Source organism: Carlito syrichta, unplaced genomic scaffold (genome assembly GCF_000164805.1).
Source record: "Carlito syrichta isolate Samal-C Ts95f unplaced genomic scaffold, Tarsius_syrichta-2.0.1 Scaffold316274, whole genome shotgun sequence".
Classification (NCBI taxonomy): domain Eukaryota; kingdom Metazoa; phylum Chordata; class Mammalia; order Primates; family Tarsiidae; genus Carlito; species Carlito syrichta.
The window spans coordinates 73,138-84,397 of NW_007260370.1; positions in this window are offsets into that span (position 1 = coordinate 73,138).

Genomic DNA, 11,260 nt, shown 5'->3' on the forward strand with positions numbered 1-11,260 from the left:
GTTGCCCAGGTGGTCTCGAACCTGCGGGCTCAGGCAATCCACTCACCTCAGCCTCCCAAAGCGCGGGATTACAGGCTGAGCCACCAAGTCCGACTGAATGTTGTTTACATGCCTGCTAATGCAGCATCCGTTCTGTAGCCCACAAATTAAAGAATAATTTCAACTCTTAAGCTGATATTTAGGTTTCTTAAATATATTTAAGAAATGTATTTCTTAAGGCTATAGCTGCCATACATAGTGATCCTTCTGATGACTCTGGGCAAAGTACATTGAACACTTTCTGAAAAGGATTCGCCATTCTAGATGCCATCAAGAACTTACATGATTTGTAGGAGGAGGTCAAAATATCAACATTGACAGGATTTTGGAAGATATTGATTCTAACCCTCATGGATGACTTTGTGGGGTTCAAGGATTCAGCAGAGGAAGTAACTGCAGATGTGGTAGAAAAGGGAAGCCTGAAGGTGTGACCGAACTGCTGCAATTTCATGATAAAACTTGAACGGGTGAGGAGCTGCTTCTTATGGATGAGCAAAGCAAGTGGCTTCTTGAGATGGAATCTACTCCTGGTGAAGATGAAGTAAACATTATTGAGATGACAAAAAAGGATTCCAAATATTCCATAAACTTAGTAAAAGAAAAACCCTCAGCAAGGTTTGAGAAGATTGACTCCAATTTTGAAAGAAGTTTTGCTGTGAGTAAAATGTTATCAAACAGCATCACAGGCTACAGAGAAATCTTTCGTGAGAGGAAAAGTCAATGGATGTGGCAAGCTTCATTGCCGTCTTAGTTCAAGAAATTGCCACAGCCACCCCAACCTTCAGCAATCACCACTCTGATCAGTCAGCAGTCATCAGCATCAAGGCAAGGTGCTCCACCAGCAAAGGCTCAAGTGATCATTAACACTTTCTTAGCAATATTGTACTTTTAAAATAAGGTAAGTACATTTTTTAGACATAATGGCATTTCACATTTAACAGACTATAGTAAAGTACAAACATAACTTTGACATGCACTGGAAAACCAAAAAAAAAAAATGTAACTTGCTTTATTGTAATGTCCACTTTATTGTGGTGTCTGGAATTGAATGACAATATCTGCAAGGTGTGCCTCTATATGTACATTAAAAGTTCCTGTCAAAAATACCTGAAAATTACATAGGTCTCAATCATTATGGAAAAGATCATAAACTATGTAGTCATAAAAATAATGTGGTATTGCTATGGAAAGATTTCCAAAGTTACATTGAAAGTAAAAAAAGCAAATTGCAAAAAAATATGTATAGTACGATACAAGCTATTTTTGGTCCACATTTGTAAGCACATATGTGTATAGATATATAGGAAAAGGTCTGTAAGAATATACGTAAGCTGTTTAACAAAGTTTTCTTCCGAAAAAGAGAGTGGGATTAAGCAATAGGATAAAGGCAGAAATTCACATTTTTCTTCACATGTTAAGTATAAGGTTAAGGTTTTTGCTTGCAGCAGAAATCCTTGCATCTCATTTGTAGTTAGACATATATTTCTTATAATGTAATATTAAAAATATTTTAAATCAATCTACCAAAGGAGAAAAGGCTATGGCAAGTATATTTTTAACATTTCATCTTTAACTTGGGATGATAATTTTATCACCTGTACTTTCTGTAAGAAAAAAAAAGCTAGCTGGGCTCGGTGGCTCAGCCTGCAATCCCGCGCCTTTGGGAGGCTGAGGTGAGTGGATTGCCTGAGCCCGCGGGTTCTTTCTCTACAATAAACCAAAAAATCAGCCAGGCGTGATAGCGCACGCCTGTAATTCCGGCTACTCGGAAGGCTGAGGCGGAAGGATCGCCGGAGCCCAGCAGGTCGAGGCTGCGGTGGCCGGGAGCGGCCACTGCACTCCAGTCTGGGTGACAGAGTGAGACTCCAGCTCACAAAAAAAAAAAAAAAAAAGCTATAAGCAATACAAAATTTGAAATTATATGTTTATCAGTTTCATCAGCTCTTATTTTCTCTTTGTTTACTCTGACGTTTGAACTTTTTGTGGAAAATATGAACTGGAAGAGGAGAAAGAGAAGGAGAGAAGAGGAAAACAAGAAAAATTTAGAAGTTCCAGAAGATATGAAAAAAGCCCAAATGAATTTAAACTGCATCAAGTTGCTAGTCACCTGCCTCAGTGTGATAGAAAACATCAACCATCTTGAAAGAAATATTTTTATTATCATAACAAAGACAGGCAGACATTTGAGTTGGTGTGGGTACCAGTGAATGGAACACACCTAACAAACCACCTTCCTTAAACAGCAAGATGCAAGCAGGACAAGGGGAAACTGCCTCACTCTCGGCTTTTTCTCAGCCTCTTTTAGATTTTATAAAGCTGTTCTAGACCAGGCTTTGCCATTAAGTCTTCCTTATTATTATAATATGCCAACTACTTTCTCTAAAACTGCAAATCGCTATACAAGTTGTTAGATGTGATTATTACCAATCTCTGCTAATTACTTTTTTTTTTTTTGAGTTGGAGTCTCACTCTGTCGCCCAGACTGGAGTGCAGTGGCCGCTCCCGGCCACCGCAGCCTCGACCTGCTGGGCTCCGGCGATCCTTCCGCCTCAGCCTTCCAAGTAGCTGGAACTACAGGCGCGCGCTACCACGTCCAGCTAATTTTTTGATTTTTTGTAGAGATGAGGTCTCACCAAGTTGCCCAGGTGGTCTCGAACCCGTGGGCTCAGGCAATCCACTCACCTCAGCCTCCCAAAGGCGCGGGATTACAGGCTGAGCCACCGAGCCCAGCTGCACATTACTTTTTAATGCCCTTCTTTCTTTCTTTAATCAACACCTCACAATAAAAAAAAAAATGCCAAGAATTCAAATTAAACAACAACAATAACACCTTGCCTAGTGCCTAAACTCCACACAATAGACTGTAGAAAAGATGAGAGGTGAATAAGACACAGACTTTATTCTTATCTCTAAAAATCTTAATAATATATTAGTGACGGTTGATATGTAAACAACCACTTTAACACCAGACTGGATTTGATAAAAATGTTAATAACCATGCAGCCCACAGGGAGGAGGGGGATTTCCAACCAGATGGGCTCTAGAAGGTATCATGTGGGAATGACACATCATCTGGACCTTGAAAAAATGGGGAAGAAGGGTATCCTGGGACATATTTATATGACGAAGTTTTAAGGGTGAGAATTGCTGGGAAGTTGTTGATGGATGGGAAAGGAACAAGGGAAAGGGCCGAAGATAAAGTTGATAGGAATAAGCCTGAAAAAGAAACCTAGGACAAAAGTTATTGACAGTATCCCAGTAAATGTCTCCACTCTTATTTGAAGGACTTAGGGGGTTTTTTTTCTAGCTTGGGATTTGTTTCTTGTCTACAGAGGCTATGTTAGAGGAGAATTTTTCTGTATATCGCTGTATTTACAACATTGAGCATTTTGACCCAAATACAAAAGATTTGTTACTCCCAAATCACTTCATTTCTAATCCGATCACAAAAAGAAAGGTGATTCTTACTTCAGACACAGAGGGAGAGGGTGGCTTGCTGGGGCCAGCAGGGGAGACTGTATTCAGGCCTCATCTGCTTTCTAAAGCAGTTTGAGAAACTGGAGAGGGTAAGCAGGCTCCCTCACAGGGAGCTGAGAAGGAAGGACCTGAAGCTCTGACAGCACAAAGGCAGAAATGGGCTGTCTGGCCTACCCTGTTCTTGTGAGCAGAGTGTGAATGAAGTCATTTTGAGACTCTCAGGAATATATTTTTGTTTAAAGTCCTCTTCTCAAAATACACATATCCATTGCAATGAGCTAGTACAAATACATCCTACACAAATCTTTGATTTTAAGTCACAGTAAGACAAATTTATCAAATCATTTTGTAATACAAGCAACATAAAAAAAAGACACTCATGGAAAGCAATAAGATGCTTCTTAAAAGGGGAAAAATGATCATCTTTTCACAGTATTTGCTTCTATAATCAGCCTAGGAAGGCAAAAACAACACAGAAGGTTAAAAACACTATTGAATTCATGTCCAAGACTTTCACAAAAAGAAGGCCTAATAACCATCTTGCTGGATTTTTAAATGACCATCACACTAGAGACATCTCCTTCACTGAAAGATGGTATCACATTAAGGATTATCTTGGCAAAAATTATGTCAGTTGACATTTTGGGGACTCCAGTTGTAGAAATGTTTTTTGTGACTGGTGGAAGGGGCAGATTTCCAAAGCAGTGGGAAGTCCTCTCATTATATCAGGCATAAATCTTGACCATAGAGTTGACTAGTGAATAGTACACAGTAGGAATTCTGTAAGCGTTTGTGGGTAGCCTGGTCTTCACTGATCTGCTATCCATTCTTTCTAAAACAGGGTTCTTTTTCTCTTCCAATTTTAAAAAAAGATTAAATTGTCAACCGAAAATTCTTATAAGGTACAGAAAAAATTCATAAAAGTAAATAAAACTTATCCATTACCATACTATGCAAATACAACAGCTTTTCATCTTGGTGTCTCCTTGTGTTTTTCCTATGTTATTCCAACACTTTCAAAACATTCACTGATAAGATACCTCACAGGATTTATCTGACTGATGTATATAAAAAGGAAGAAGAGCTATCCATGCAAAACAAAAAAAGAAAAACACTTGCAGAATCATATGAACTACACTAAACTATGAGAAGCAGTTGCATAAATTTTAACTCTAAAGGCAATACAGTAGAAAATACAATGAAAGCATTCTTTGAAAGGAAGATCTTCATTACCAGAAACATGTTCTACTGTTACAGAGCAAATGCCCATTCTAGTTAAACAAGCTTGAGTGATTCCCTACTTGTTTCTCTACAATCTTGGGACAAGATAAAGAAATTGCTACCTAAATAAATTTTATAAAGGTTACAGTAGGCCAAACACAGAGAACAAAGGGGAAAAAAAACCCAACAACAACAATAACATTCAAAGCAGCAATGAAGAGCGAGTAAAGTAACTGCACCAGCAGATGCTTGCTTGGTGCTATTTAGTTTACCTTTTGCAGGATTTAGGAATCTCTTTCTAGTTATAAACAAAACAAGACAGACAAGAAAAATCTAGACACTACATACTTCTGAATTTGATATACATATCAAACATTTATTCAATCATCCACTAATTCTGCAAATAGCCAACTTAATCATGAGAGATTAGAAAGAAATGCCAGTTAAGGTTACATATGGTGTCCAGGGTTTCTGATTTGTGCTTTTATTTGTTTTCATTTTATGGAGATTGTTACTTGCTATATATTAGCCTACATTTTCACTTAAAAAAAATAGCCCTTCAATCAACACAACTGTCATATTTTGGGGTGTAACATATTAACACTTTTTAATGAAAGAATCAGAAACAAGCACTGCTTTGGGCATCAGTGAGAAACTAGTCTGATGAAGGAAATCTCTGTAAAGTACCAGGACCTCAAAAATATCAGGACAAGTTTGACCCACTCAGAAGATGGCTTATAGTATATTTATCTCTGCTAGTCTCCTGGAGTTATAATGATTACTGTCAGCAGGGATGCCCTTTCCTCTGACAGCGCTGACACTACTGAGTACAAATTAAAGCAAAATCAGATTTTTTAGTCTCTGAAAGGGTGGTGGAAATGGGAGAGGGGCCAAATCGCTCCTTCCATAATGCTTGTCTCACTATTTAGGGTCTATCAAAGAAACCCAGCACCAGAAAATTCACATAGAGATCATACAGACTGAATGAGAAAATTTTAATTTTTGAGTAAAGGTAAGATGAGACAATCACTGCTGAGAAATTGCAAAGGTCCCTAAGATTTCTATAGACAGTAATTATGAAAACAAAAAAGATGAACTCTAGACCTTCTCATCTTTAAGTTTGTTCTGAAAGTTTGATCTGTTAGAACTAAAAATGTGTTGTGCTGCTATACATTTTTAAAAGACCGTGTGCAAATTTCTAAAAAATAACACATTTCATATGTAAAAATCTCAGAGAAATAGACAACTGTCACAATGAGAGAATTCTATATCAAGTATTTGATATTCTTGTATTAAGGTTTCCACAGTGGCACAAACAATGAAGGGTTTTCAAGCTACAGACGAACAACTTAACATAAATGCCATACTATTATTCTCATATTCCGATCATTCTCTAGCTTCACAGTAATTCACACTAAAAATGAAAATCAACTCCTCTTCTGACTAAAGCCTTAATTGTATAGAGGTATGTTAATGCAGTAATGACATATTATCAGATGTCATTGCTTCTACAAAATATCCTACAAGACAGTTACTAGCATACTGTGAAATATTAATAATTAAAAACAAATCAGACTTGTCAAAATAACTACATTTGTCTATTATAATATCCTCATTTCTTTACTTGCACTTGTTTTTTGAAGTGGCAGGTGTCAAAGTAGATCTTTTTGTTGTAGTACATGTAATCCAATTATGCACATGGTTTAGAGAGGACCTGACAGCAGATTGAAATGATTACATGCATGCAAAAGAGTGATGTAGCAAAAGAGGAGAATTCTCTGGAATGATTGCTCTGGGAGAATATTCCATCAGTGATATTTACCCCACACCTTGTCACCTGGAAATCTTCACCCACATCAAAGATCCTGGAGTGAGAGGTCCTGATACACGATGTGCATTCATCAACAATATTCCTAGGAGGATTTCATCTATTGTACAATTTACTGCACAATTCAGTGACCATGTTCCTCAGGTTCATATTTAACATTTTAATTCTCTCCTAATTCCAATAATTTCTTTACACGTCAAAATGAAAATTAGCCATTTTCCTCTGTTTCTAAGATTTTGCTTCCTCATTCATTTCCATTTAACAAATAAACCAGAGAGCCAGTTTACTAGTTTAGAAGGCGGCTAGGAATTTCTAAGAGCACTAGGGTGTACCAGAGGTCAGCCTGGAGCATCCATCTCTCAAAGGAGATAGTTATAACCTCATTTGTTGATGGTTACCAGAGTGTAATAAATTAAGAATTGAATGAACTTTAGCTGTGTGATTGAGAAAGGTGCATAAGTCCATAAAATTCTAGACATCTTCCATCTTTACTTTAGTCAGACCATTATACCAAAGAAACAAGCTGGTCAATAAGCATGGTTAGATATGTTAGTTCTATTCTCTTTCCCTCAGAATAGCATGCAGACCATCTGCCTTTGCTGCTGTTTCTTCGTATCCATGTGAGAATGTGAGTCAAAAAGCGGGGGATGAAATGAATCAAGGAAGACCATTCACGGGTTAGAGAAATGTACAGTGGTAAAGGTGAACAGGTAGCAAGCATTTTAGTTAAAAGAATAGTCTTAAAGTAATCAAGAAATTCGAATGCTGTAAGTAATCTTAAGCATTGTTCCTTCCAGCAAGTTAGTTTCCTGCATGATGGCTAGTCATTTGAGACTGATTAAAAATTTGGGAGCTGACAATTTCTTTGGAGATCATATGATGCTCCCACACTTTGAAGATGTTAATGAGAACTTTTAGAGAAAACCTTTGCCTTAAAATTTAATAGATATAGTTCTTCCATCACATGACTATGCCCAATTTTATTCTGTGACAATAGCAGGTGTGTTTTCCCAAATACGCTGTGCATTTACTTTTCCCAAATGAAAAACAGCACTTACGTTTTTTATTTTCTATTTTAAAATTATATTCTTTGATAAAAGATCTGAAGGTGCAGTCTCAAATGTAAGTGACTTTTAAGGGTGACAATTATGAGGAATTTCAAGATTCTATTTTATTTTTCATAGTTGTTCTTTTCCCAGAAAAAAAATGGCAAAATTTGCTCACCAAGGGAATATATGCATATAACTGTCTATTGCCATCCAGCGCTTTAGCACTAGTAACCAAAGTGGAAATTTATGTCCTCCTGATCCCATATTTTAGGGACAGATCTGTGCATAACCTCCTGGAGCACTTTGACCAAAAGGAAGGGTGATGTTACAATAAAACTTGGGAGAGAAGTGCTGAACTATTGTCCAAAAAACCTGTACTTGACTTCCCAATTCCTATCAGATTATGAACTCTAACAAGCCTAAAGGACTATCTATGATGGAGTGTTAAACCCTGGAAATGTCTGTTTTGTCCAACACTGGCTCAGTATGGTACAGCAACAGGGTGCCTGGAGGGCAAGGTCTGGGAAAGGAAGGAGTTCTTGCAAGTCACACCATAAATCCTATCTCCCAGGGCATGCTGAACTTCAGTTTTAATGCAAGTTATTATCATAATTACAGATGACAACTATGACTTACTGTGCATCCATGTAATAAACTATAGAATATGAAGCTATGAGAGATGACATAATTCAGACATTCACACATGTCCAGTTCTAATTCTTGCCTGAACATCCTTCTGCAGAAGGCTCTGGGCCATTTCTGCATGTCATAAGGACAGGCAGACTTCTAATTCAAGGCTCTCAAGATCCATCAGCTCTGTATCAGCCTCAAAATTTCCTGTCAATGTTGTTAATGGCAAAGCTAAGCATGTGAGTGTCTTCGGTCAGGGTGCTCCTAATAGCATCGTGATTGCCAAGTGATTGAGAACAATCATAGGACGAAGACAGAAAATGGCCTATTAGGACGCCCTGGCCATCTCCCCTCCTTCCCCACAGAGCAGCTTTCTTTCTACAGGCACAACAGGACGGTGACCTCCAGGTGATTTACTATAGCTTTTCCCAGTTCTATTTCCAACCACTACAAGTTATGAAAATGTAACATTAGAGGGGAGGGATTGAATGGAAAATACACCCTTAATGCTACAAATATATACCCTATTGCTGGATATTTCCAAAGAATTGTTTGATGTAGCTTATTACTTATACTCTACCTGCTACTTCTCTCATTTTTGTTTAATGAAAGCAATTTAACAGAAATTTTTTAGTGGAATGCATGCATTCTTCCATACTTTGGGAGAACTATGGGTAAAATTGTGCTTCCTTCTTTTCCTGATCACATCTAAAAATTCATGATCTGTCTAATGCAAACCCCTCCACCATTCAAACGATCCCATTTGATCAAGCAGAAGTTGAGCTAGTATAGAAGAATGAAGTTGGTGACAAATACCAGCACAAATTATGTTGTTTTGTTAACTTCTCTTTTCCTGATCACATGTTCTTTTGTGGAATCTTGTAGGTCATCATTGATAGGCTTTGCTGATAGCAAAACAATTGATGGTAAAGAAATTCACAGGACCAGGTAGATTAAAAAATACATCCCAGCCATGATCAACAATGTAAAAGTTATTTTAAAAAATGTTCTGGGAACATATCCTGTTTCCCAATCTTATTTGATTAGGAAAGTCATTTCCCCCAAAGAATACCTATTCACCTATTAACTCCCACCCCACTGTTACCTGCCAATTATACAGCTGTTGGGAACACACTGGTCTAAATGTTTCAACTCATTCTGTTACAGAGCCATAATCTTCATTGTTTTCTATAAGGAACTTTGAGAAGTTGTCTTCTAAACTCATTCTTTTATGCTGTATTAAATTCCTTTAATCTCAGAGTCAATCTGCTTTAGTAGTTCAGGCTCTGGAGTAATTACTACTCATTAACTGAAAACATTACATCTCTGTTCCTGTTTCCTCATCTCTAAAATGAACACTGATCAAATTAGCTGATCCATGCAAGGATTTAGCATAATGTGTCCCAAGAACACTCAATAAATGTTAGCTATTATTAGTATCGTTATTACATGTCCAAGGAAGATTAAGATCAATTCCCACAAAATAATCATGATCTTCATCTTTAACTCATTCATCTTTAACTCAATTCTTACCTTAATTCCAAATGTTCAGAGAATGCTCTCTTCCACCCACAATCTGATTTGAAAGTGGAAAAAACCCAGTAGAAGATGACAAACTTCTTTAATGCCTCTCGTATCATCTCAATTAGAAATCATTTTAAGTATATAGGTGGCAGAAATATGTGCTAAGTCCTTTAATAACCACTGTCTTCATTTTCTCATTAAGGTTTTCTACATTTTGAGATAAAGAGTATCAACTATCTCAGCTGCTAAATCAACCATCATCTTGTGGGGAGAGAAAAAAACTCAATGGAGACCATTCCACATCTGACAGTACACTTTCATCTTGGGCACTACTGGTTTCGAGGCTTTAAGTAGAGCATACTGCCTCTGCAGTTCACAAAAAGAATGAAGTAATATAGCTTCCAAACTATGTTATTAACATCCTCTGGATAAAATGAGTCCAGTCTCAATGGACTGGGCCGGAGCACTGAAGAGGATTCTAAAGGGAACCCAGAACTGACCCCAGAGGTCACAGGACTTGCCTGAAAGGTTATATGATGCCTTTGAACAGGGTGACAAAAATAATCTTTTAATAGTTGTATAAGTCTCCTTTGGATACATGTGAGGAGTCCATTTTTTTCTCCATTTTTATTTTATTTTTGTTTTTATTTTTTAAGTTGGAGTCTCACTCTGTCGCCCAGACTGGAGTGCAGTGGCCGCTCCCGGTCACCGCAGCCTCCACCTGCTGGGCTCTGGCGATCCTTCCGCCTCAGCCTTCCGAGTAGCCGGAATTACAGGCGCGTGCTACCACACCCGGCTGATTTTTTGATTTATTGTAGAGATGAGGTCTTGCTGCCCAGGCGGGTCTCGAACCCGCGGGCTCAGGCAATCCACTCACCTCAGCCTCCCAAAGGTGCAGGATTACAGGTTGAGCCATCGAGCCTGGCTCTTTTCTCCATTTTTAAAAGAACTTTTATTTTTAAATAATTTCAAACTTTAAAAAAATGCAAAGATAAATCTATAACAAAGTATGTTCATCTAACTTTTGACCCTATATATTGAATGTTTGTGTTCCCTCAAAATTTATATGTTAAAATCCTAGCTGGCAAAGTGATGATATTGGGAGGTGGAGTTTTTGGATGATGACTAGGACATAAAGGTGCAGCCCTCATGAATGGGATTGGTATCCTTGTAAAAGAGACTACAGAGAGTCTTGTTAAGAGTCTTATCCTTATAAAAGAGACACCAACTGCCTTGCCACTTCTACTGCGTAAGGGTAGAGTGAGATGGCACCATCTACAAACAAGCAAGCAGGCCCTCACCAGACACTGAACCTACCAGCACCTTAATCTTGGATTTCCCAGCCTCCAGAACTGTGGGAAAAAAATTCTGTTTTTTTATTGCCACCTAGTTCATGGTATCTTGTTTAGACAAAGTCAACTAGATTCACCTAGTTTTGACATTTTATCCGATTGGGTTCTCTCTCTCTCTCTCTCTCTCTCTCTCTCTCTCT